The sequence below is a fragment of the Tamandua tetradactyla genome, chromosome 12 (assembly GCF_023851605.1).
Source record: "Tamandua tetradactyla isolate mTamTet1 chromosome 12, mTamTet1.pri, whole genome shotgun sequence".
NCBI classification, from domain to species: domain Eukaryota; kingdom Metazoa; phylum Chordata; class Mammalia; order Pilosa; family Myrmecophagidae; genus Tamandua; species Tamandua tetradactyla.
This window is the reverse complement of record NC_135338.1, coordinates 30433982-30459310: the sequence shown is the minus strand read 5'-3', so window position 1 is coordinate 30459310 and position 25329 is coordinate 30433982. Positions and strand designations below refer to the sequence as shown.

At 39.9% G+C, this 25329-nt stretch overlaps 1 long non-coding RNA gene across 2 annotated transcripts; it reads left to right on the top strand.

The window, feature by feature from the left end:
* Window positions 1-305: 305 nt before the first annotated feature.
* Window positions 306-24595, top strand: LOC143651288 (uncharacterized). Of its 2 annotated transcripts, none has more exons than XR_013159955.1 (4): window positions 306-477; window positions 8721-8864; window positions 21281-21421; window positions 24069-24595. It is a non-coding gene; the product is annotated as an uncharacterized LOC143651288 (long non-coding RNA). The 2 variants fall into 2 exon arrangements; XR_013159954.1 differs by having other exon boundaries at window positions 21255-21421.
* The last annotated feature ends 734 nt before the right edge of the window (window positions 24596-25329 follow it).

Sequence of the window (25329 nt, the reverse complement as noted above, 5' to 3'; positions counted from 1 at the left end):
TCTCTGGCTGCACAGGCTCTGTAGCTCTTTCCAAAATGGTTCCCTCTTAAGGGCTCCAGTAAGCAAGCCTGCCTTAAATGGATGGAGACACAGCTCCATGGAAAGCATCTAATCAGAAGTTAGACTGAGTGGGTCACATCTCCATGGATAACCAAAAAACTCCCACCCAGCAATGTTGAATGAGGATTAAAGGATGTGGGTTTTCTGGGGTCCACAAATTCAAACCATCACAGTCACTCTATGACTTCAGAGACTAGGTCAAAAAAGCCCTGGTGGTTTCCACCTGGTTTTGTTGGGATATTTGCTCTGGGGAAAGCCAGCTGCCCCAGTGGAGTTCCTTTCCAACAGCCAGCATCGATTGTGTGCCACATAATGTACCACCTTGAATGTATAGCTCAGTCGAGTCTTTGGATGACCACAGCTCCTGGACACATCTGATCTCAACTGTGTGAGACACCCCAAGTAAAAACTGTCCTGGTGAGCCCTTTTCCAATTGCTAGCCAACAAAATTTGTAAGTAAATTTAAATGATTGCTTTAAGCACCTAAGTTCTGAGGTAATTTGTTATATAGCAAAGGTAACCAGAAAAAGGACTGACAAATTGAATTGCAGGAAATCTGGGTGGGGACTTTTTACAAAGTAGAATATGATATTAACTGCATTAAGCAAGTTTAATAAAAATAAGACTGAAAACCTGATGGCAAGTTCTGGAAAGCTGTCTTTAGGAGCTCTGGAACCTTCTGAAAAAGGGGCCCATACATACATACCACATACATCAAATAAAACTGACCTGGTCACTCCTTAACTCTGGAATCAATTTACTCACATTGAATTTTAACAGAAATCCCACTGATGCTAAAATATTTTTTCAAGACAAATAGATTCGAATTGTACTGGGAAAACTTTATTTTAAAAAAAAAGTATTTTGGTGCACGGGTGGCTCGGTGGTAGAATGCTCGCCTTTCATGCGGGAGACCCAGGTTCCATTCCCAGACCATGCACCCAAAAATAAAAAAGTATTTTGTGGTTGTTAAACCCAAGCCAAACAGAATCTTCCTTGGTTGTGCCTGATCTAAACCTTTCTCACTAATAACAATTTTATTCTTAAAGGTTTCACTAGCTCTGAATCAATTTTGTTATGACTCATGTGGTGTGTGGGTAGCAGCTAAAGACTTTCTAGAAGGGTAAGTTACTACAGGGAAAACATCCCAAATGATTTGAAACCTAAATTGTAGCAGTCATAAAACATCCAAGGCACAATCTTCAGGCAGCCCTAAAATGAACTGTGCTGTGGATTAGAAGCAGGTCCGTGTTTGGAAACGGAATAAAATAGAAAATGACCTTTTTAAAAGTAAGTTAGAACAAAGGTCTAATGTTCACCAAAAACATCCAAAATTGGCCTAATAGGAAGAGAGGGGAGAGGGTGAACGGTTGGAAGGAGACCTGAAGTGCATTTAGTCTCTTGCTCAGAACCTCAGTCTCTTGACAAGATATCTCTGTCTCTGTCTCCACTGCCTCCCCCCACCCTGTTACACACATACACACACACACACACACACTTTATCTTAGAACCTTTAGATCAGATTAAAAAAAATAAAATTTACTTGCCATAGTTCTTCAAAGCAGACCTGTCACACACTGATTTTGCCTCCCACATAGCATTAAAATGACCCAAAAATGAATTAAGTTGACCAAATCTTTAGTCTGCTTTGAACAGAAATTTTTCAAAGCCACAACATAGAAAAATACACTTATTGCCTGTGGTAGTTAGATTCAGTTGTCAACTTGGCCAGGGGAAAGTACCTAGTGCTGTTGCTGTGGACCTGAGCCAAATGGTACGTGAACCTCATCTGTTGCTCCTTACATCTGCAGTTGGCTAGGAGGTGTGCCTGCTGCAATGAATGATGTTTGACTTAATTGGCTGGTGCTTCAATGAGAGAGCTCAACATAGCACAGTCCAAGCAACTCAGCATACCTCATCTCAGCACTCGCAGCTCAGCCCAGACCTTTGGAGATGCAGAAAGAAATCACCCCAGGGAAAGTTGTTGGAACCCAGAGGTCTAGAGAGAAGGCCAGCAGAGACCATCCTGTGCCTTCCCACGTAAGAAAGAACCTCAGTTGAAAGTTAACTGCCTTTCCTCTGAAGAACTAACAAAATAAATCCCCTTTTATTAAAAGCCAATCCGTCTCTGGTGTGTTGCATTCCGGAAGCCAGCAAACTACAACATTGCCCTTCTGTTTCTTTCTTTATCCTACACCCCTTGAAATGCACTGCCTCAACAACCTACCCCACTTAGCTATTCCCTCACTGTCCAAGGAAGAGTGACCCACTCAGCTAAGTGTCCTTCTTTTTTGTGGGACAGAAATTTGGGAAGGGCTCACCAGGACGGTTCTTACTTGGGGTAATAGTTTCCATAATGGGACTTTTTCCAACTCTCCTTCCCCAACCCATCAACACATGTCCCTCTAATTTCCCATTCCCTGAGTGCCAAAATCCCTTACTTTGACTCTCCGTTATCTTTAGGGGGGAAATTCAGGCTTCATAACATAGCATTTAAGAATAGTCAATGGACCTTTGCACTGCATTTCTCACTATTTCTTTCTCAGACAAGGGAATGTACCCATTGCTTTTGTTGTTACTGTTCACCATGTACCTTCCTACCAGGTACATTTACCTGTCATTGCCCCTAACCCCGAATGCCCTTCCTCCTACCCCAAACATAAGTCTGCCTTTCTTTTAAGGCCCAGATCAAATCTGACCACTTCCATGAAGAATTCTCTTTTACCCTAATCCCTACTAATTTTGCCCTCCTCTAAATTCCACATCACTCATTTGACCATTAGCATGTATAGTGTTATAATGTTTTTTATCTGTTTTATATTTTTATTCCTCCATGAAGGGCAGTGTCAATGTCATGCATCTTTGGTATCTACAACATACCATGTTAGACACACAACTTGGATTAGATGATGATAACATTTCAGTCAAGAGTCAATCTAGGAGACTTCTGGAGAAGATGGTAGAGTAGGAAGCTCTGGGATTTGGTCCTCCCACCAAAACAACTATAAAACAGGCAGAAACTGTCTGAAACAACTGTTTTGAAACTCCAAAGGACAGAAGAACACCGTACAGCATCCAGGGAAAAGCAGAAGGAAGAGGCAGATAAATTGCAATAAAGAACTACAAATTTCTCTCTCCACATGGTGGCTTCTGGTGCCCACCCCCACTCTTGAAGCAGGCTGCCATGGGGCACAGTCCCTGGCTAACGGTTGGTGAGACAAAGGGACATAAAAATCCTCTTCTCCAAGAACAGGGGTGGACACAGCCAATAAATGATCACGATTCATTCTTTTTTTTGATCATAGCTTTTAATTAGCAAATTCGGATTGCTGGGTCCCAGTTCTGAGGACTGTTATAGCTTCAACCCATCCCAGATAAAGACAGCAACTGCTACTGTTTCAACCCTCCCTGGACAGGGGCAGGGGTGGTGGAGATTTAAATACAGAGCACTTCTTCTGAGCTGCAGGGGACCTTTAGCAAATTTGCTGGGAAGACCAGGAAACTTTAGTTTTAGGAAGCCATTGGAGAAGCTTTTGGTGCCCTTTGTGATCCTTTCCACAGGGTACTTTGGAGCCAGTCTATACCTTCTTTATGGGTCCCTGGTCGTGTTTTGGCTGAGAAAGACTGACTTGGGAAAGTCCTCTCCAGGGTTAGCCTCCTCCCAGAATTTACACTCCAGGTAAGAGTAGCATGACAATGAAAGGACTATAAAAGGTGGGCCTTTTGCCTTTCTCACCTCTGTCTTTGTGAGAGTACCCACATGTCCTTACACATATTCTTAGTAAATTTTCTGCCTACTTTACTCTTAAGAAAATCTAAAGAGGTGGACAGTCTGGGACAAAGCCTTGCTGGCATCAAATGCCTGGGAGAGAGGCATCTGTCTCCAGGAGAACAAAGGGGACAACCAAACTCCTGTAAATAGAGGAACTCCAAGACAGCTAACAAACAAAAGCCCAGGACAAGACAGAGGCAAATAAAGACAGGGGAAACCCTGCACACTGTATTTCCCTTGAGTAGAACTTCCAGATCGGAGGACTGAAGCTCGAGAAAATCCCTGTCCTATCACTAGTTGGTTACAAAACTAAGAAACAGACATCATAGGCAGTAAATCACAGAGTTAACATTTTAAAATATCAAAAGGTACACTGTACAGTAAAAGAGCGTAAGACAAAGAAACAGGACATGACAGCCAATGCAAAGAAAGAGGATAAAAATAGAAAACACAAACTAAGCCACAATAATCAAAACAGCATGGTACCAGCACAAGGACAGATATAGAGACCAATGGAATAGAATTGAGAGCTCAGAAATCAACCCTCATCTTTATGGCCAACTGATTTTTGAGAAGTTGGCAAAGACCACTCAATTAAGAAAGGATAGTCTTTTCAACAAATGGTACTGAGAAAATTTGATCTCCATTTGCAAAAAAAAAAAAAAAGGATCCCTACCTCACATCATATATAAAAATCAACCCAAAATGGATCATAGACCTTAATATTAGAGCTAGAACTATCAAACTAGTAGAAGAAAATATAGGGACACATCATCAGGATCTTGTATTAGGCAATGGTTTTTTAGACTTTACATGCAAAGCACAAGCAACAAAAGAAAAAATAGATAAGCAGGACCTCATCAAAATTAAAAAAAAAATTGCACCTCAAAGGACTTTATCATGAAAGTAACATGACAACCAACAAAATGGGAGAAAACATTTAGAAACTATATATCTGATAAAAAGGAGTAATATCCAGAATATATAAAGAAATCCTTTAGCTTAACAGCAAAAAGACAACCCAATTTAAAAATAGACAAAAGGTTTGAACAGGCATCTCTCCAAAGGAGATAAACCAATGGCCAGAAAGCACATGAAAAGATGCTCAACATCATTAGCCTTCAAGAAAATGCAAATCAAAACCACAATGAGATACCATTTCAGACCCATTTGAATGGCTGCTGTGAAAAAAAAAGGAAAATACAAGATATTGGGAAGCATGCAGAGAAATAGAAACATTCATTCATGACAATGTAAATGGTACAGCCACTGCAGAAGACAGTTTGGCAGTTCTCAGAAAGCTATATGTAGAACTTCCATTATTGACCTAAAATTCTATTACAAGATATATACACAAAAGAACTGAAAGCAGGAGCTATAACAGATACTTGCATACCAACTTTCATAACAGCATTATTCACAATTGCCAAAGCATGGAAGCAACCCAAGTGTCCATCAAATGATGAATGGTTAAATTAAATGTGGTATATACATACAATGGAATATTACTCAGCTGTAGAAAGGAATGAAGTCCTGATATATGTGACAACATGGATGAACCTTAAAGATATCATGTTGAATGAAATAAGCCAGTTACAAACTAACAACTATTGTACAATCTCACTGTTTTGAAACAAAATTAGCAAACTCATAGAGTCAGAATCTAGAATAAGGGTTATCAGGGGATAGGGTGGGGATATGAAATGGGAAATTAAGGCTTAAAATACACAAGATTCCTATCTGAAATGATGGAAATACTTTGGTGATGGGTGGTGGTGATGGTAGCACAACAAAAATTTTTTAAACTCCATGGAACTACACAAGCAGTGAACTACTAAGTTAAACCATAGCTATTAACTAATAGTACAATTTAAAACTGTGCTATTATCAATTGTAACAAATGTTCCACATCAATGCCAAGTGTTGGTAGTGGCATGGTGTATGGAAATCCTTTATTTTATGCACAATTGTTCTGTAAACATGCAACTCCTCTAATAATAATTTTTCAAGAAAGAATCAATCTACACCAAAAGTTCTGACTTACTGCTCCTTCCAGGGAGAAAATAAGTGTTTTTTTTTCTCACAATGCAATGATTTGCTGGGCAGACCAGGAAACCTTACTTTTAGGAAGCCATTGGAGAAGCTTTTGGTGCCCTTCCTGATCCTTTCCACAGGGTACTTTGGAGCCAGACTATACCTTCTTTATGGGTCCCTGGTCATGCTTTAGCTGAGAAAGACTGACTTGGGAAAGTCCTCTCCAGGGTTAGCCTCCTCCCAGAATTTACACTCCAGGCAAGAGTAGCATGACAATTATTTTATGCACAGTTGTTCTGTAAACCCACAACAGCTCTAATAATAATTTTTCAAGAAAGAATCAATCTACACCAAAAGTTCTGACTTACTACTCCTTCCAGGGAGAAAATAAGTATGGTTGGTTTTTTTCTCACAATGCAATAATTTGCTAGGCAGACCAGGAAATCTTAGTTTCTTCTTCTTTTTCTCTCTTGATTTGTATACCACCTCTGTCAGGTCACCTGTCCACTTATGGGCTTATATGGAACCCCCATTTCAGAGCATGGGATGTAGTCAATCTGAGTGGCTGATAAGGGGCCAGCTAATGCAATCTGGGAGTAAGGGAGAATTTCCTTCCTGTGGGGTGAGCATTGATCAATAGGTAATAGGAAATTGGAGGGAATAAGCAAATAAATCCCCCACCCTGTCTTTTGCCTGTTAGCTGTTCCAAGGTGTGGTTTCTATCTGCGACCATTTAGAGAAGTACTGCATGCTGAATGAACACTCCTGTTGAACAATCTTCTGGGTCCCTTGTCTCTTTCTAGCTCATTGTGAACCAGTAACCAGCACAGTGATACAATGCACTAAATGCTTCCCATCTTCCTTGCTTTGCTTCCCTTTTTATTTTATTCTTCCTGCCTTGAACTTGCACCTCCGCTTATTAAAGAGGGGCCAGCACTTTAATCCTGGCCTCAGCCTCTGCTTTGGAGAGGACCCAGGCTAATACAGTTCCCTTTATTAGTCATCACATTTCATTACTGAGACTTGGAGTTCCTCTTCACAGTACAGAGGAAAAATAATGGTTTTCCAGTAGAAAATCTAAGTTCAATACTTGAGCTCCCATTTGCCCATTTTATAGAATATCTACCTTTCTTCCCAGAGGTCTCCTCCTCTTACAGATTTCAAAACCTACTAATGTACAGACAGCCAGACCTGGACATTCTTGCATCACTAATGTAATCAGGATAACCCAATGAGCATGAAGGACTTCACCACAGGCATGAGGAACTGTTACCGTCTCAACTATAATAAAATAGTTGTAGAGGGACACATGACTGCGTAATTAAGGACTATATTTCCCTTGCATATGTATCTAAATGATTGCATTCTGGGCCAACAGAATATGAGCAAAAGTGATGTATGTATCACTTCTAGACTTTGCTTTGAAAAGAATTGGTACATAGTTCCCTGGCCCTTCACTCTTCCCTGCTGGCTGAAAGAAGAAGAAAATTGGAACAACTTCCCTGTCCAGAGATGGAAGCCACAGATTGATGACTGACAGAGCTAGAAGACAGAAAAATCTTGAAACGTTGATGACATCACAGAGCCACCACACTTTCTTTAAAAATTTCTCAGGCTATACATGGCAACCTTTAAGATCTACCTCTATTGTTTCCTCCAAAATGAACAAACAAGCATACAAAATTAATGTTACCTCACAAAAACTGCAATACACTGAGAAACTGAATATACAAATGGACAATGACCAAGAAACTCTGAGCGACTATCAGTGACAACCAGTCTAGGAAACTTTAGCCCACTATCCACAACCATTATGTAACCAAGAAATTAGAATTTAAGGGATGATTTTGATTACTGAATCATTATATAGATACACCTTTTTGCTTTCTGGTATATTGAGTAGACAGAAGGAAATACTCGAAACCTCTAAATTATAACCCAGCTGCCTTGATCTTTGATAATGATTGTATAGCCTTTATTTTCTGCCCCTGTGATAGTAAAACTGTTTTGACTAACCTTCATTTGTACCCTTTTATCTAGTTTTTCAACTTTACAGTCTTATATTCACTAGAGATGGCTCTGATATTTATTAATGAAGGGACTTGGGTCAACCCAGAACTAACCCACCCCAAGTCCAAAGTTACCTTGATAACCAAGACTGGATCTAACCAAAATGGGCCTACCTCACATGTGCAGTAGTTTAAATTTTAATCTACAAATCACCTATACCTCATTACAATACTAAAAATCACAGCCATCATCATATTAGGGCCATGATTTTCTTACATACATTCTGTGACTAAGTATGTAATCAATCTGCACACACTCAATAATTTTTATTGGCCCAAAATCTGTCCCACTGTTAGCATTTTAAACATAACCTTAAAACTGTAAGCAAGCATGTATGGAATGTTTGTATGTTAAGAATGTTTGTATGTTAAGTTTTATCAATAAAAATATTTTTTAAAAATTAAAAAAAAAATCTGTGAGCAAGCTGTGTGTTTGAGTTTAGTCTCTCATAGGAACAATATGAAAAATATGTACCCAGACATGAACAGGCACCAACTGAGCTGTACATTAACCACCAGAGTTTATGTTCTTTCATCTATCACCCAGACTTGGAGGCACCATGCCCCAGGTATCTTAAAGGATGTGCATCCTAAAAGAAGTAGTAAGTAACTGCGATAAGGAATTAATGAAGTTCTCCAAACCCATTAGTTGTTGCCCAAGATAATTATCTTGCTTTGTCTCTAAGGTGTATAAAAGCCAACTGAAAAATCACTAGGAGGAGGCAGGTTTGGGAAGTTTCCTCTGCCCTCCCATCAGCATAAATAAACCTTCTTTTCCTCCACAGCCTATTTGTTAGGTCTGTGCATTAAGCTGCATGGAGCTATGAACCCAGATTTGGGGGAGACAGACCTCATCTTCAGCTTGACACCCAATATGGGGCCCCAATGTCTGAACAGCATGCTGCTCCGTGGAGTTTTGGACCCCTAAGGTAAGATATTCATGAGTCTTGGCCAGAGAATTTTTTCTCCTAGAGCTGAACAAGAGAATTTCTTGTTCTAGGCATCTAGAATTCCAGTGGTGGCTGGCTGCAGAAGAAAACAGATTTGGTGTATGAGTCTGGATGAATGTATATATATCCAAGCCCTATTCAGTTTGGGTGTTCAGTGGCACATTAATTCCTGTCAAAGCTGTTAAGCAGGATACTGCACTTGGAAATTTGTTGGTCTGGGAAGGGAGCAGCCCCTGGCATAAGGGAAAGTCACTGAAATTTTTTGCCTAAGCTTTGGATTCAGTTCTTCATTCTTGTTTTGTGTCTAGTTTTGTCTTATCTCTGAAGTTTTCTAAAGAGTATTTAAAAAGTTTAATGTCTTAAAAAACAATTAAAAATGTGAAAAGTCTAAGGAAAATAAGAAGGATGATCCTTTAAATTGCATTCTTAAGCACTGCAATTCTTAAGCAATTCAGGTATGAGCCCATGACAAAGAAATGCATAAAATGTTTATGTGAAGTGATTTGGCCTCAATACGAATTAGAGGATGGCCAGAAGTGGTCAAGGATCAATAGAATACAATGCTACATTGTAGACAGATTTATTTTGTAAGGGAATAAACAAATGGGATGAAATTCCATATGTGCAGTGTTTTATGGCTCTAGCTCAGAGTGAAAAGCTGCAGAGAGAATATTTTGGACATGGCATTTTACCCACCAGCCAAGCCCCTAGCTTCTCTTTGAGATTTCCTGAGCTTTTAGCTCAAGAAGAGACAAAGGAGGCCCCCAGCCCCTAGGTTAGGAAAGTGCTGGCTCACTGGTGTCTATGGCTGCAGTGCTCACCAGTTCACAATGAATGGAGGTGACCTAAGGGTATAATGACTGAGGGATGGAAGGGGGAACTGTGGTATATGCATACAATGGACTAATGAGCAGCTATAAGAAGGAATAAAGCTGTGAGACATGCAAGTAGGTGGATGAACTTAAGGACTGTATGTTGAATGAAATGTAAGAAACAAAAAGGCAAATATTATCATGCCTCACTTATATGGATTAACTATAATACACAAACCCAGAGAATTGAAGTCAAGAGAATGTGTTATCAGGTTGGGGCCTATTATAAAGGGTTCTAGATTGTAAGCAGCAGTCATGTGTATTCAGGAATTGTAACTGTTATATCTAAATTCTGAGATAATGAGCTATTTGTATATAACCTGGTCATTTCCTGAAACTTCAAGTGTTTATGTGACACCTGAGATTCTGAGTGTATTAGCTAGGGTTCTCTAGAGAAACAGAATCAGGAGAAAATATCCATAGGTATAAAATGTATAAAAGTGTCTCACATAACTGTGGGAATGTAGAGTCCAAGGTCTGTAGGGCAGGCCACAAGCTGGCAACTTCATTGAAGTTCCTCAACAAACTCTTAGGAGAGGCTGGTCAGACAACTGTAGGAATGGAAGAGTATAAAATCCATAGGGCAGGCTGTGAAGCTGATGACTCCAATGAAAGGTCTGGGTGAACTCCACAGGAGAGGCTCACTGGCTGAAGCAGGAAAAAGAGCTTTCTCTTCTGAATCCTCCTTAAAAGCCTTCTAGTGATTATATTAAGTGTCACTCATTGCAGAAGACACTCCCCTTGGCTGATTATAAATGCAATCAGCTGTGGATGCAATCAATGTAATCATGATTTAAGTCCATGAAATGTCCTCAGAGCAACAGATAGTCCAGCACTTGCCCAATCAGCTGACCAGGTGCTGCCTTACACATTAAAGTCTAAACTACTGCACATGTCAGGCAGGCCCACTTTGATTAGATCCAGTCTTGGTTATCAAGATAACTTTGGACTTGGGGTGGGTCAGTTTTGGGCTGACCCAAGACCCCTCATTAATAAACATGGGGCAGAAGATAAAGACTATACAATCATTATCAGAGATCAAGGCAGCTAGATTACAATTTAGAGATTTCAGGTATTTCCCTCTGTCTACTCCAATAAACCAGAAAGCAAAAAGGAATATCAATATAATGATTCAGTAACCAAAATATCTCTTAAATCCTGATTTCTCGGTTATACCCAGGTTAAGATAATGCTGCCTGAGGCTCCTGAACTCCAGGCTGAAAAGACAGTGGTCAGGATTCCTAGTCCTTCAGCTGGAGCATGCCCTCAGCTCCTGACCAGGACTCCTGAGTCCCAAGCAGGGAAAGTGGTGGCTGAGACTTCTGGGCCCCAGATTGGGGAATGTCTGAAGTGACCAGGAAAGTAATGTAACAGTAACTTTTAAATATAATTCTAAAACTGTAAGCAAGCTGGAAATTGTAAAGTAGGCTTAGAATGTAAACTTTAAAACAGCCTTTGATTATAACGTTAAGCTAGAAGCAGGCTTCTTCTTAATCTCATTAAGGGAACTCTTAATCTCACAAAGGAGCAATACGTAAATATAAAGTCAGCAGCAGTATGTAAATGTAGACTCTGCACCCAGACCTGAATAAGCTTTGTTGCCTCAGACCTCCCATATATGAACAAGCTTTTTATCTCTCTCTCTAGGCTTGGAGGCACCTTTCCCAGGTGTCACAGGATGAAATAACTAAAATAAGCTACGGACATTCTCCAGACTTCTGTTCCCTGTTAACTAAGGTGATTATCTCTCTTTGGCTTCTGATGGGTATAAAAGCCCATTGAGAATAATTAATTAATTAATTTAATTAGATTTTTTTAAAAAAGCCAATTGAGGCCCCAATCATTGAGCTACAGCCAAGGACTTGGCAGCCACCCCGAGTCCGCTTGCTTTGTGACCTTCTCCCACCGCGGTCTTCCATAGGCCGTTTCCACCTGGGAAGAAGAATCATATCCTAGGTCCAGCATGCAGAACCTCCACTATTTCAGCCCCTTTGCTGATATGAGTCAGGGTGTTGACCTGCTTCATGCCAGGACTGAGGATTATATTAAGAATTCAACATAGAAACAGCAGGAGGCCACTGTCCAGGGGATCGTTGATAGTTACAATAAAAAGAAACTAGTGTTGTCTCTGAGCCTTTTTTGTGAAATGTGATTATTTTGGAGTTTTAAAAGTTTTTTTTTTCTTTGAGTGCAGTTTTCTTTTCCTAGGAGTCTTGTTTTTGTTATGAGGGGGACTCAATTATCATAAATCTTGGATGGAATTGCAGCTAAATAGACAATTCAGAGAGCTATAATCTTGTTCAATGGAAAAATAAATCCTTGTTAGTGGCAAAAAAAAAAAAAAGAAACTAGTGAAGGCATTTCAGAAGAAATTGTGTGCAATGGTACTGTAATTGAGCATCCAGAATATGGAGAAGTGATTCCACTACAGGGTGGCCAGCGCAAGAACATATGTCAGTTCCTTGTAGAGACTGGACTGGCTTAGGATGACCAGCTGAAGGCTTGTGGGTTTTAAGTGCTTGTGACTCACTGAAGCTTAAGTGTGAATTTCCTTTCAATAAGTAGAAAATTTCCCTTCTGTCCCTTGTCACAAGTTTAAAATCTTCACAGCTTGTATAATGAAACCATTTGGGATCCACTTTTTTTTTAACATTTTAAAATTGTGAAATATATACACAAGAAAGCAATACATTTCAAGGTACATTGTAACAAGTAGTTATGGAACAGATTTCAGAGTTTGGTATGGGTTACAATTCCACAATTTTAGGTTTTTCTTTCTAGCTGCTACAAGACACTGGAGACTCAAAGAAATATCAATGTAATGATTCAGCAGTCATACTCATTTATTAAATCCTATCTTCTCTGTTATAACTCCTTCTTCTCCTTTGATCCTTCTTCAATCTTCAGGGGGATTTGGGCTATGCCTATTCTAAGTTTTTCAAGTTGGAAAGTGCTATCAATAATATAGGATTGGAGGTTGATGTTCTGGAGAGACTGGGCCCTCTGGGTTTCAGGACTTATCTGGCCTAGGAACCCATCGGGAGATTGTAGCGTTCTGGAAGGTAATCATAGTGCGCAGAACTTTCATGGAATCTCACATAGAGCTCTTTAGTGTTGGCAGGAACAGTTTTGGTTGGTATTTGACAAACCATGGCAAATAGCAATATCTAGCTGAAGCTTGCATAAGAGTAACCCCCAGAATAACCTCTGAACTCTATTTGAACTGTCATTAAAACCTTATTTTGTTACACGATTTTTCCCCCTTTTCATCAGAAAGTCATTGTCAATCCCAAAGGGCTAAGTCCAGGCGCATCCCTGGGAGTCACATCCCATGTTGCCAGGGAGACTTTTGCCCCTGGATGTCACATCTCATGTAGAGGGGAAGGTAATGATTTCACTTGCAGAGTTGGGTTTAGAGAGAGAGGGGCCACATCTGAGCAAACATAAGAGGTTTTCTGTGAGTAATCCTAAGGCACAGCTATAGGTAGGCTAAACTTCTCTGCTATATAAATAAGCTTCACAAGAGCAAGCCTCAAGATCAAGGACTTGAAAGTCCCCTTGGGGGAATGGTGAGAAAGGGGGAAAATTCAACGTCCCCAAGTTGAATTCTTGATATTCTCACAAGCAGTGGGGACAACCAAAGCAATAGGCTGAGCCCCCAATCTTGGGGTTTATTCATATGAAACTTAACCCCACAAAGGATAGACCAAACCTATTTAAAATCAGGCCTAAGAGTCACCCCCTAGAGAACCTCTTTTGTTGCTCAGATGTGGCCTCTCTCTATAGCCAATACAACAAGCAAACTCACTGCCCTTCCCCTGTCTACATGGGACATGACTTCCAGGAGTGTGGACCTTCCTGGCAATGTGGGACAGAAATCCTAGAATGAGCCAAGAGTCAGCATCAAGGGATTGAGAAAACCTTCTCGACCAAAAGGGGGAAGAGAAAAATGAGACAAACTAAAGTGTCAATGGCTGAGAGATTCCAAACAGAGTCGAGAGGTTATCCTGGAGGTTATTCTTACAAAACAAACAGATATCACCTTGTTAGTCAAGAGGTAATAGAGAGGCTGGAGGGAACTGCCTGAAAATGTAGAGCTGTATTCCAGTAGCCATGTTTCTTGAAGATGATTGTCTAATGACATAGCTTTCACAATGCGACTGTGTGATTGTGAAAACCTTGTGTCTGAAGCTCATTTTATCTACCTTATAAACAGACGAGTAAACAAATGGAATAGAAATAAATAATAGGGGGAACAACAGTTAAAATACACTTAGTAGATTGAAATGCTAGTGATCAATGAAAGGGAGGGGCAAGGGGTATGGTATGTATGAATTTTTTTATGTTTTCTTTTTATTTCTTTTTCTGAATTGATGCAAGTGTTCTAAGAAATGATCATGACGATGAATATGCAACTATGTGATGATATTGTGAGTTACTGATTATATATGTAGAACAGAACGATCATATGTTAAGAAGGTTTTTGCTTGTTATATTTTTTAAAAATTAATTTTAAAAATTTTTTAAAAACCACACACACACAAAAAGTTCTCATCAAATAAGCAATTTTACTGTATTAAAAAAAAAACCCTGAACACAGGGTCTTAATAAAATGTTTCTGTTTAAAAAAAGAAATTAAAAAAAAAGACCAAGGGCTTGGCCTATTGACTTGGGAGTCCTTAATGTTTGTGGGGTCTGTTTTTAACTTGGACCGGTATAACTCTATCATCCAATAAACTGGAAAGAACCAAACTGTCTAGTCTTCAAGTCCCTCATTTAAAAAAAGGTCAAGCAGTAGGGGCCTGGCAGTGTCAGCCTGAAACAAAGGAATAGCATGATGTTTCAGTCATGCTCAGGACTCTATGATCACAGTCAGCTATGTTTGGCCAGAAGTTCCTTGCCCACCCCTCTGCAGAGTTCCCTGCCCTGAGAGAATGTCACCACCTGACCAGCCCTTAGCGGCACTGAGAAAAGATAGGGTAAGACAGTCACAGCAGCGGTACCACTGAAGCAGGATAAAATAGGACAACTGTAAGCTCCTGACTTCCTATTTATCTCTGAAAGAGTTAACAGACAACTGCAAGCACCCTGTTTCTTATCTAGCTCAAAGGAACTAATACAGAGCTGCGAACTTTAGCTACAAACTTCCTGGGACAAAAATTTCCCCTAAAGCCCCCAAACCTCCCCAAACCATTGAAACTTCCCCAAACCATAAAAGTGTATAAAATTCTGGGCCCAAAGAAAACGCTTAGATAATAATAGGAAGCATACGGTCAAAAAGATTGCTAACCATTTGCCCAAAGACAGATTTTAGGTATATGTCAACAAACCAAGAATTCTGCTAGCTATAGCCTCCAGGAACAAAGACACCTAGTATTCAAATGTTGCGAGGAAAACCTGCTGCCAACAAAACCTTCCTACAAAACAAGCTGGCTCACTCTACTCAGTGCATGTCCCTCCCTTGCACACATCTGTGCTAACCTCTCTAATGTGTACTCTTTGATAAATTCTTTTTTTAATAAACTTTACTACTTATATCTACTGGCCCTCTCATCTCTAAATTCTTTTAGTTTCAAGACTAACAAAGCTGGATTGAGGCTCAGTTGGCACCATTGCCAGCGGGCACTTGTTACTCCACCAGAAAGGAGACTTTGGGTAGCAAAAGAAAGATCTAGTGTGTGGTAGTTAGATTCAGTTGTCAACTTGGCCAGGTGAAGGTACCTAGTTCTGTTGCTGTGGACATGAGCCAATGGTATGTGAATCTCATCTGTCACTCATTACATCTGCAGTAGGCTAGAAGGCATGCCTGCTGCAATGAATGACATTTGACTTAATTGGCTGATGCTTAAACGAGAGAGCACAACGTAGCACAGCCCAAGTAGCTCAGCATACCTCATCTCAGCACTCACAGCTCAGCCCAGGCCTTTGGAGATGCAGAAAGGAATCACCCCGGTGAAAGTTGTTGGAACCCAGAGGCCTGGAGAGAAGGCCAGCAGAGATCGCCTTGCGTCTTCCCACATAAGAAAGAACGTCAGTTGAAAGTTAGCTGCCTTTCCTCTGAAGAACTAACAAAATAAATCCCCTTTTATTAAAAGCCAATCCATCTCTGGTGTGTTGCATTCTGGAAGCTAGCAAACTAGAACATAGTGTATCCAAGCTGATCAGGTAGGCAGAGCTGAGGGAGGCCACCTTCCCTCTAGTGAGGTAATAGAACATCTGGCTTGCCATCAAGGTCTTTGTTCATTTTGACCAGACATAATATCCTAGCTAAGAGTTGGCCAAAGGAAGAGCCACCAGAATGTGAGGCCAATCTTCTATCAGAGTTACACCTTTGACAAGGGAACACATTTCAGACTGATGTATTGGTCATATAGCTAGCTGGAGAGCTTGCATTTTATTAGCAACAGCTGCCCAATGCCATGTTGAATAAAACTGGTTTTTGGGTTTCCCCCACTTCAGTTTAAATGTTATGTAATGTATTTGAACTCTTATTTAAATAAAACTTGTTTTCCGAAAGAAAAAAAAGTAATTGAATAATCACTTTGGGGAGGCTCATTTGGGAAATTTCCCCAGTCTTCCTGCCAGTGTAAATAATCCTCCTCAGTCCCATGAAATGAACCTAGATTTGGGAAGTGCCCCTTCTACAGGAACATCTGAAGGCCCTGTGCAGATACCTGCTGCTCCCCAACCGCTTCTGCCAGGATCAACAGCTTCTGCACTCCACCACCCTTTTCTGTTGGAGTCTGCATCTTTAGCACTCCTTCCTCTTCCAACTCCTTCTTGGAGAAATGAGGAAGAGCCTGGCATGCCTTTGAACTCCCCCAAAACGACCTCCCCATCTCATACCCAGAGTGGCATGACTTCCAGATAGGGTGCCTCTACCTCTGGAGGGCAAAATCAGGGACAGTTTCCTCTCTGACAAGTGCCAGCTGGAATAGATGACCAGGGCCAACCAAGAGGATATTTATATGTGCATGCACCACTCTCCACTTCTGACCTCTACAATTGGAAGGATAGAGCTCCTAGTCATTGAGAGAATACCAGGAAAATGGAAAAGCTTTTTAAATTAATATTTGGCATGTACAACCCAATCGAACCAATATTCAATCTTTATTGAATGTTTTGTTAATTTCTGAGGAGAAATGGCTACTTTTGAAAAAAGCACAGGATTATGCTGACTCTCTGGTTAATATTAATCCAAACAATCCAGTTCATGTCCCCGGAAGTCAAGCCATGCCAGTAGTTGATCCAAACTGGAACCCCAGTGAACAGGGGGACAGAATGAATCTTGACCACTATAATGCATGCACAACTGTGGAGCTTAGAAATAAATGCCTAAACAAAATAACTTCAGTAAAGTTCAAGAAGTTGTCCAGAGGAAGATCTGTCAGAATTTCTGGGAATGCTATTCGAAGCTTACCGTAAGTTTGCTAATAAAAGCCCAGAAGACCCAATAAACCAACACAGTGTAAATCAGTCCTTTATTTGCCAGAGTGCCCCAACATTCTTCAGAAATTGCAAAAGCTTGAAGGAGGATTAGGTAAACCAACATTTGAGCTTGTAGAAATTGCCTTTAGAGTTTTTCATAATCGAGAATCTGCCTATGAAAAACAACAAAAACAGCATGTCACAGCAAACCTCCAAACTAATATTCTAGTTGAGATGCTCAGCAAGAATTTTAGTTACTCTAAGGCTGCAAGACAGGGAATGTATAAATGAAGATGCATCATGAAGGGTAGGAATCCCAAGGGCCCCAAGAAGATCATTAAGCTCCCAACAATTGCTTACTGTAAGGGGGAAAGACTGGAAATGGGAATGCCCAAGGGGTCTCACCAGGAAGGGAAGAACTGGGATACCCCACCCAGCAGTCCAACTCTCACAGCTAGCAAGGGACGAAATTAGTGACCTGGAGGAACAGGGCCCAGGATCTCCTTCCACCAGTTGGAAATCATCCCTTGCTGCAACTCAGGACTCACTTCAAGTGGGTAAGACATTAGTAAATTTCCTGGTGAATATGAGAGCCACTTATTCTGTTTTAAAACAGAAACTTAATTGCAATTCCAAGGAATCAGTCCGTCATGTGGGTGTATCTGAAGTTGTTAATGACCTATTCTTCCCACAGTGCTCCATTGGAGATGTTCAATTGACTTGCAAATTTATTTGCAAGCCTCTGTCTCTGTCTCTCCCCATCTTTCTCTCTCTCTGAAATGAGCTCACAAGTTCAAGCAATCTGTATGCAAAAAGTCACAGTAAGACATCATTCCACCACATTTAAAGCAATATTCCCTTAGACTGAGAAGCCAGAGAGGGCATTTTGCCGTTGATTAAAAAGATTTCTTGAATAGGGTCTAATGAGACCCTGTCAGTCAGGCTTTACCACTTCTACTTTACCAGTGCTAAAACTGATACCAGACAAAGGTCATTTGTCCATGCACTCAAATGACCAATTTCTGAGACACGAGGGTCTCAAAGAGAGAAAGAGTTTATTTTGCTAGGCATGAAGCAGGAAATTAGATGGACTATTGGCCCAAAAATCTGTCTCCCTGAACTGCAGTAATATTGATAGTTTTATAGCATAAAAAGATGGCAGGTTTTAGGATAATGAGCACAGGGGCCTCAGATGATGTAATTAGAGGTGATCTAATTATTGAGCATGCACAGATTGATTACATGCTTAGAGAGCATATGTAAGAAAATGGCAGCCTTCATATGATAATGGATGTGATTTTTAGTATTATTATGAGCTATAGGTGACTCTCCCTAAACTACTGTGCATGTCAGGTGGGCCCATTTTGATTAGATCCAGTCTTGGTTATCAAGGTAACTTTGGGCTTTGGATGGGTTAGCTCTGAGCTGACCCAAGATCCTTCGTAAATAAATATTAGGGTCTGTCTTTAAAGATTACAAGACTCTTAAGTTGAAAAACTGGATAAATGGGTACAAATGAAGGTTAGTCACAAGGTTTTAACAATCACAAGGGCACAAGGTAAAGACTATACAACTATTATCAGAGATCGACGCAGATGGATTACAATTCAGAGATTTCAGGTATTTCCCTCTGTCTACTCTAATATACCAGAAAGTAAAAAGGAATATCTATGTAATAATTTAGGAATCATAATCATCCCTTAAATCTTAACATCTCAGTTACAGAACTAGGGACTTACAAATTTGTCCAAAATTTAAGAGCTATAAATCACATAGCAAAAGATATATATCTAATAGTACTTAATCTATATATACTCTTCATCAATATTTCCGACGCATATAACTGATTCATGGTTTTAGAGTTAAAGAATGCATTTTTATTGCATCTCATTAAATATGAACTCACAACAACTCTACATTTTAATGGAAGGAACCTGATGCAGGAGTAAAAGAGCAGAATTGTCGGATTGTGTGGCCTCAAGATTTTAAAATACCCTGACTCTTTTCAGACGAGCCATGTTCACAGATCTTCTGGGAGTAAAGTTCCACAAGGACTTTTATAGGCTAGCAGAGAAAGGATTTAAAGTATCTGAGGGAAAGCTCAGATTACAAAGACCCATGTCAAATAGTATTGAAGCTCTCTAAAAGACAAAGAGCTCTGCTACCTAATAGAAAAAGAAGTCCTCTGGCAAGTAGCCACACCAAACAAGGAACTCAGTATTCTTAGGTATAGCTGGCTACTGTCGACTGTGGATACCCAATATTGGATTAACAGACAAACCCTTATATCTAGCCAAGAAGAGAAATGGAAAAGATCCTTTAAAATGAACACCAGAATGCACCATTGCCTTCAAAGTTTAAACAACAAATTGATGTCAGCTCCAATCTTGAGGCTACCTGATCTTGTGAAAGAATTTGACCCATTAGTACATGAAAAGTGCGCCTTATGAGTGCTAATGCAGCCTTTAGGAAGAAGTTTATAATCAGTGGCTGACTTTCCAAAACAGCTTGACACAGTGGCCCTGGGATGGCCTGCTTATTTACATGCAGTAGATCCACTGTGAACTCCTTCAAGAAGCTGAAACAGGACAACTCTAGAGTTGTTGTTTCCTATCTAAGTCTTAAAGAGTTAATGGGCAATTGCAGGCCCCTGGTTTCCTATCCAGCTCTTAAAAGAGTTAATGGACAACAGCAAGTCTCTAGTTTCTTATCTAGCTCAAAGGAATGAATGCAAAGCTGCAAACTTCCTGAGACAAAAACTTCCCCTAAAGCCCTGAAACCTCCACAAACCATAAAAGCTTGTAAAATAATGGACCCAAAGTGGACTTAGTTAATAACAGAAAGCCTGGCATCATATAGATTGTTAAACATCTGCACAATGACAAATTTTGGAAATGTGACAGGCTAGACACAAGCATCAATAGTTATCTCTTCCTGAAACAATGCTAGCCCTACAAGCACCTGGTTAATACAAACCCTGTAAACCCCTGGTGTGCAAAGGTTACTATGGAAACCTGCCACCAGTAAAATTTTCCTGTAAAACAAGCTAACCTACTTCAGTGTGAGCTTCTCCCTTGAACACATCCAAGGGAGGTATACTTTTTCTCTCATTAATAAACTTTACTACATATTCCTACTGGTCCTCTGGTTTATCTATATTGTTGTAGTGACAAGACTATTGAACCTGGGACAGGGTTCAGCTGGCACTATTGCCAACAGAGCACTGGTTACAAAACTGAAAAGTTTAGCCTAGGGTCTCCAACATGTTCTTATTTCCCATTAAGTACTTACTGTATTAGAACAAAAAAAGGGACAATGGCTTACAATGAAAATGCTTAGCCACTAACAGGCAGTGCTGCTGGGCAAGCCAAATGTTATCTTAAAGAGTATAGATAAGCTCAATCCTGCCACCCTTCTCCCAGAAATTAAAAAGAATGTAAATTCTTTTTACATTCAAAAGAATTTTGAATGCCCAAAACGACTGTGTTCAGCTATTGGACAAAGTCTATTCAAGCAGACCAGGACTAATGGATGTTCCACTAGCGGATTCAGACCTAGAAATATTCACTGATGAGAGTAGTTACATAAACCAAGGTAAATGCAAAGCAAGATATTATCACCCTCAGAGGTACTGGAGGCAAAGCCTTTTCCACCAGGAAAATCAGCACAAAGGACAGGGTTAGTTGCCCTCCTAAGAGCCCCACAGCTGAGTGCAGGACAGAGTCACCTACATTAAGATATGTTTTCACCATTTTGCATGTTCACAGAGTAATTTGGAAAGACCATAGTCTGTGAAACACAACAAGGACATAAAACATGTAGATCTAATTTTATAACTGATAGATGCAGTAATGCATCCCAAAGTATTAGTCACTGTCCATTGCAAAGAGGCATAAACAGTGAGGAGGACTGGCAGAGAGATTTTACAGTAATGCCAAAACTTTCAGGAAACTTCAGGTATTGGCTAGTATTTGTGAATATTTTTACTGGATGGGTAGAAGCTTTTACTTTGTCAGACAAAAAAGGCACAAGAAGTTGTAAAATGTTTACTTTAATACATTATTCCTAGATTTGGACTTCTGCTTTCTGTTCAAGGCAACAAGGGACCAGTTTCATGGCAAAGATTGTTAAAAGTGTTTCAAGACTCTGAAGCCCAAACTGGCACCTACATTCTGCTTAAAGGCCAGAGTCGGCAGGAAAAACAGAATGCACGAGTCGAACTTTAGAAGACAGCCTGTAAGTATAGAGTTGTCTTATGACCTGGTGTGCCAGTTTGAATCGGTTGTGGATGCCAGAAAAGCCATGTCCCTTAATCCTCATTCAATATTGCTGGGTAGGAGCTTTTTGATTATACATGGAGATGTGACCCACCCAATTGTGGGTGGTAATTTTTGATTAGATGATTTCCATGGAGATGTGTCTCCATCTGTTCAAGGTGGGTTGCTTACTGGAGCCCTTTAAGAGGGAACCATTTTGGAAAAAGCTGTAGAGCCACCAGAGCCACCAGAACTGACAAAGCCAACAGAATGAAGAGAACCCCGGGGAAGCCATTGAAGAAAAAGCTAGCAGATCTCCCCATGTGTCTTTACAGCTCAGAAAGAAACTTGAATGTCATCAGCCTTCTTGAACCAAGGTATCTTTCCCTGGATGCCTTAGATTGAATATTTTTATAGCTTGCATTAATTTGGACATCTTCACTGCCTTAGAACTGTAAATTCATAACTTAAGAAATTTCCCTTTTTAAAAGCCATTCTGTTTCTGGCATATCACATTCTGGCAGTTTTCAAACAAAAACACCTGGCAATCCTGCTTCTCAGGATACATCCAGAAGATCTGAAAGCAGGGATGCAAACACAAAGCTGCACACCAATGTTCATGGTAGCATTATTCACAATTGTCAAAAGATGAAAACAATCCGTGTCCATCAACAGATGAATGGATAAACAATACATGGAATATATATAATGGAATATTATTTCATCCTAAAAAGGAATGAAGTCCTGAAGCACGCAACAACATGGATGAATCTTGAGGATATTATGTTAAGTAAAACAAGTCAGACACAAAAGGACAAATATTGAGTGATCTCACTGATATGAACTAATTTTAATATGTAAACTCGAAGGCACAAAATATAGAACATAGGTTACAAGGATATAGAATGAGGCTAAAGAATGAGGAGCAGCTGCTTAATATGTGCAGAATGTTTAACTAGGGTGAACTTAAATATTTTGAAATGGACAGAGGTTAGGGTAGCATGTTATCACGAGAACAATTAACAATGCTGAATGGTGTGTGAATGTGGTGGAAAGGGGAACTTTAGAGTCATATATGTTACTAGAAGAAAAGCTGGAGGTTAAAACACAGTGAGCCGTGTGGTGGACAATATCCATGATTAATTGTACAAATATTTAAAAAGTTCCTTCATGAACTAGGACAAATGTATGACACTATTAGAAGGAGTTAACAATAGAGGGGTGCTTTGGTTTGTTAAAGCTGCTGGAATGCAATATATCAGACATGGAACAGCTTTTTAAAAGGGAAGTTATTGCATTACAAGCTTACAGTTCTAAAGGCTGCCAAGTTAAGGTACTAAAAGGTTACCTTCACTTAAGAAAGGTGGATGCTGTCCAGAATACATCTGTCAGGTAGAGAGACACATGGCTGCGGTATGCTGGTCCTTGTCGCTGGTTCCATTGCTTCCAGCTTCTAATGCCAGTGGTTTCCTCTCTAAGTATGTGTAGATCTTCACTTCACTCCTCCAGGACACAACTCTGGGGTCTGGCTTGCTTAGCATCTCATGGGAAAGCACATGACAACATCTGCTGGGCTCTACCTGGATCTCAGTATCTATTCTCTCTGTTGGCACTCCAAGTATCTCCAAATATTCATGTCTCTATCAGCTCTGAAGCAACTGTTCTCTAAGCATCTGAACCTGAGGTTACTCAAAAATGTTCCCCCCTTTTAAAGGATTCTAGTAAATGATTCAGGACCACCCTGAATGAGTGGAGTCACATCTCCATTCCAATCAAAAGGTCACACCCACAATTGGGTGTGTCACATCTCCATGGAAACAATACAATCAAAGTTCAAACCATAAACAATAGGTCTGCCCCCACAAGATTGAATTAGGAAAGAAAACATGGCTTTTCTGGGGTTCATAACAATTTCAAACCAGAACCAGGGGTTTATGGGAAGAAAACGCACCTACTGCAAACTATGGACTATAGTTAACAGTAATATTTCAATATCCTTTCATCAACAGTAAAAAATGTACCATGCTAATACTATGGTTTAATAACAGGGAGGGATAAGTGGTATGGGAGGATTTCAGTTTTCTCCTTTATTTTTATTTCTTTTCTGGAGTAATGAAAATGTTCTAAAATTGATTGTGGGTTCATATGCACAACAATGTGATGATACTGTGAGCCAGTGATTGTATGTTTTAGATGGTTTGTATGGTGTGTGAATATTTATCAACAAAACTGCCAAAAAAAAAAAAAGACAACCTGGCCAAAATCTGCTTAGAAACTCATTTAAAATGGGATAAAGCTTTACCTGTTGCCCTCCTGAGAATAAAAGTAGCACTCTGAAGCAGGTTAGATGTGAGCCCTTATAAAATGACTTTTGGAAGGTCATTTCCAAAAGCTGAATATGCTGGTAACATACATCCCAGTTCAGAATTATCTACAAATCAATATGTAGAGTCTTTAGGTGCTTCTTTGACTGAAATCAATAATTATACCTCTAGTAATCTTAAGTTCCCCATTGATACCTCCTTACAACATTACCAGCTTGGAAAGACCAACATCCTCAGTCTCAACTAAATCTTATATGAGTTGGGCCTTACTTGGTATTGCTTGTTACTTATTCTTCTCTTAAGTTGCAGGGAATGAAGCCTTGGATTCAGCACATAAATATTGTAAATAATATTGATAAATATTCATACACCAGATTCAAGCCGCAACTGTTCTGGGATGGAGACACCTCTCCTGTTAGATGGACCCCTTCATGACCCTGAATATAAATATACTCCTGAACCACTAGATGGCCTAAAATATTGAAGAACTTTTTCTAGTCAGATTTTCGTTATGATGTTCCTTGTTTTCCATTTTTCCATGGCCTTAATATGCCTTTGCAGTAACAACTTGAGAAAGTAATCTCTTCTTGCAGTGGGGCCAATCATATCCGTTTCTATGAACAAGTCTAACTGCTGGATTTGTGGCCAGCTGCCTATATCTAGGTCTCTGGGTGTCATGGTGGATATCCCCCTTACAGGAGACAGACTGGATGGCTCTTCAGTTCATTATTAATAGGTATGCAGAAGGAACCTAGTGTGATGATACCATCACCACTGATCTTAGTCACTGGCCAATAAACTTAACCCAAACAAGACACTGTCATGTTTTCTCTAACAAGACCACCAATGGAGCAGCATTATGTTATTCCCATGGTTAGATATAAAGAAAGAAAATTTTACTGAAAAAATAAAAGATGGACATGTTTAACTTTGGTATAGAATAGTTTGGCTTACCCCAGGATATGGAAGACTGGGCCAGAAAGTTCTACCTTGTTGGGAACAGAAAAATTATTTCCTGTTACATATCTCTCCCTTCCTTGGCATGCAAAATGGGACATTTACTCTCTGAAAGTTGTAACCATCACTTTATTAGCTAGTGATTGGTATGGAATGGACTAGAATCTGAGCCATGGAATATATTGGGTCACCCCTAATAGAAACCAATGGGTCTGTGGGTCTAATTTATGGTCCTAGCTCTCACCTGGATGGAAAGAATGACACACTCTAGGATTACCTCGGACTCAAGGAACAATTCATAGTAAGCTTTTGCATATGGAGGTAATCTACCCTTGGTACAAGCTCAGTGGATTCACTCTCTTTTCCAATTGTATGATCATGTAGTCACAGTCTTTGTTTTGAAGATGTAATTGCCAAGATAGATGCATTAAACACCTCTGTTGCCCAGACATAAAGGACAGCTATAATAGTATAATACTCATAAATGCAGACATGGCTTTAATGCAAAGCAGTACTACAAAATAGAATAGCCCTAGATATCCTCACCATCTCACAAGGGGGATCTTGTGCTATGGTCAAAACAGAATGTTGTATCTGAAGAATGTGG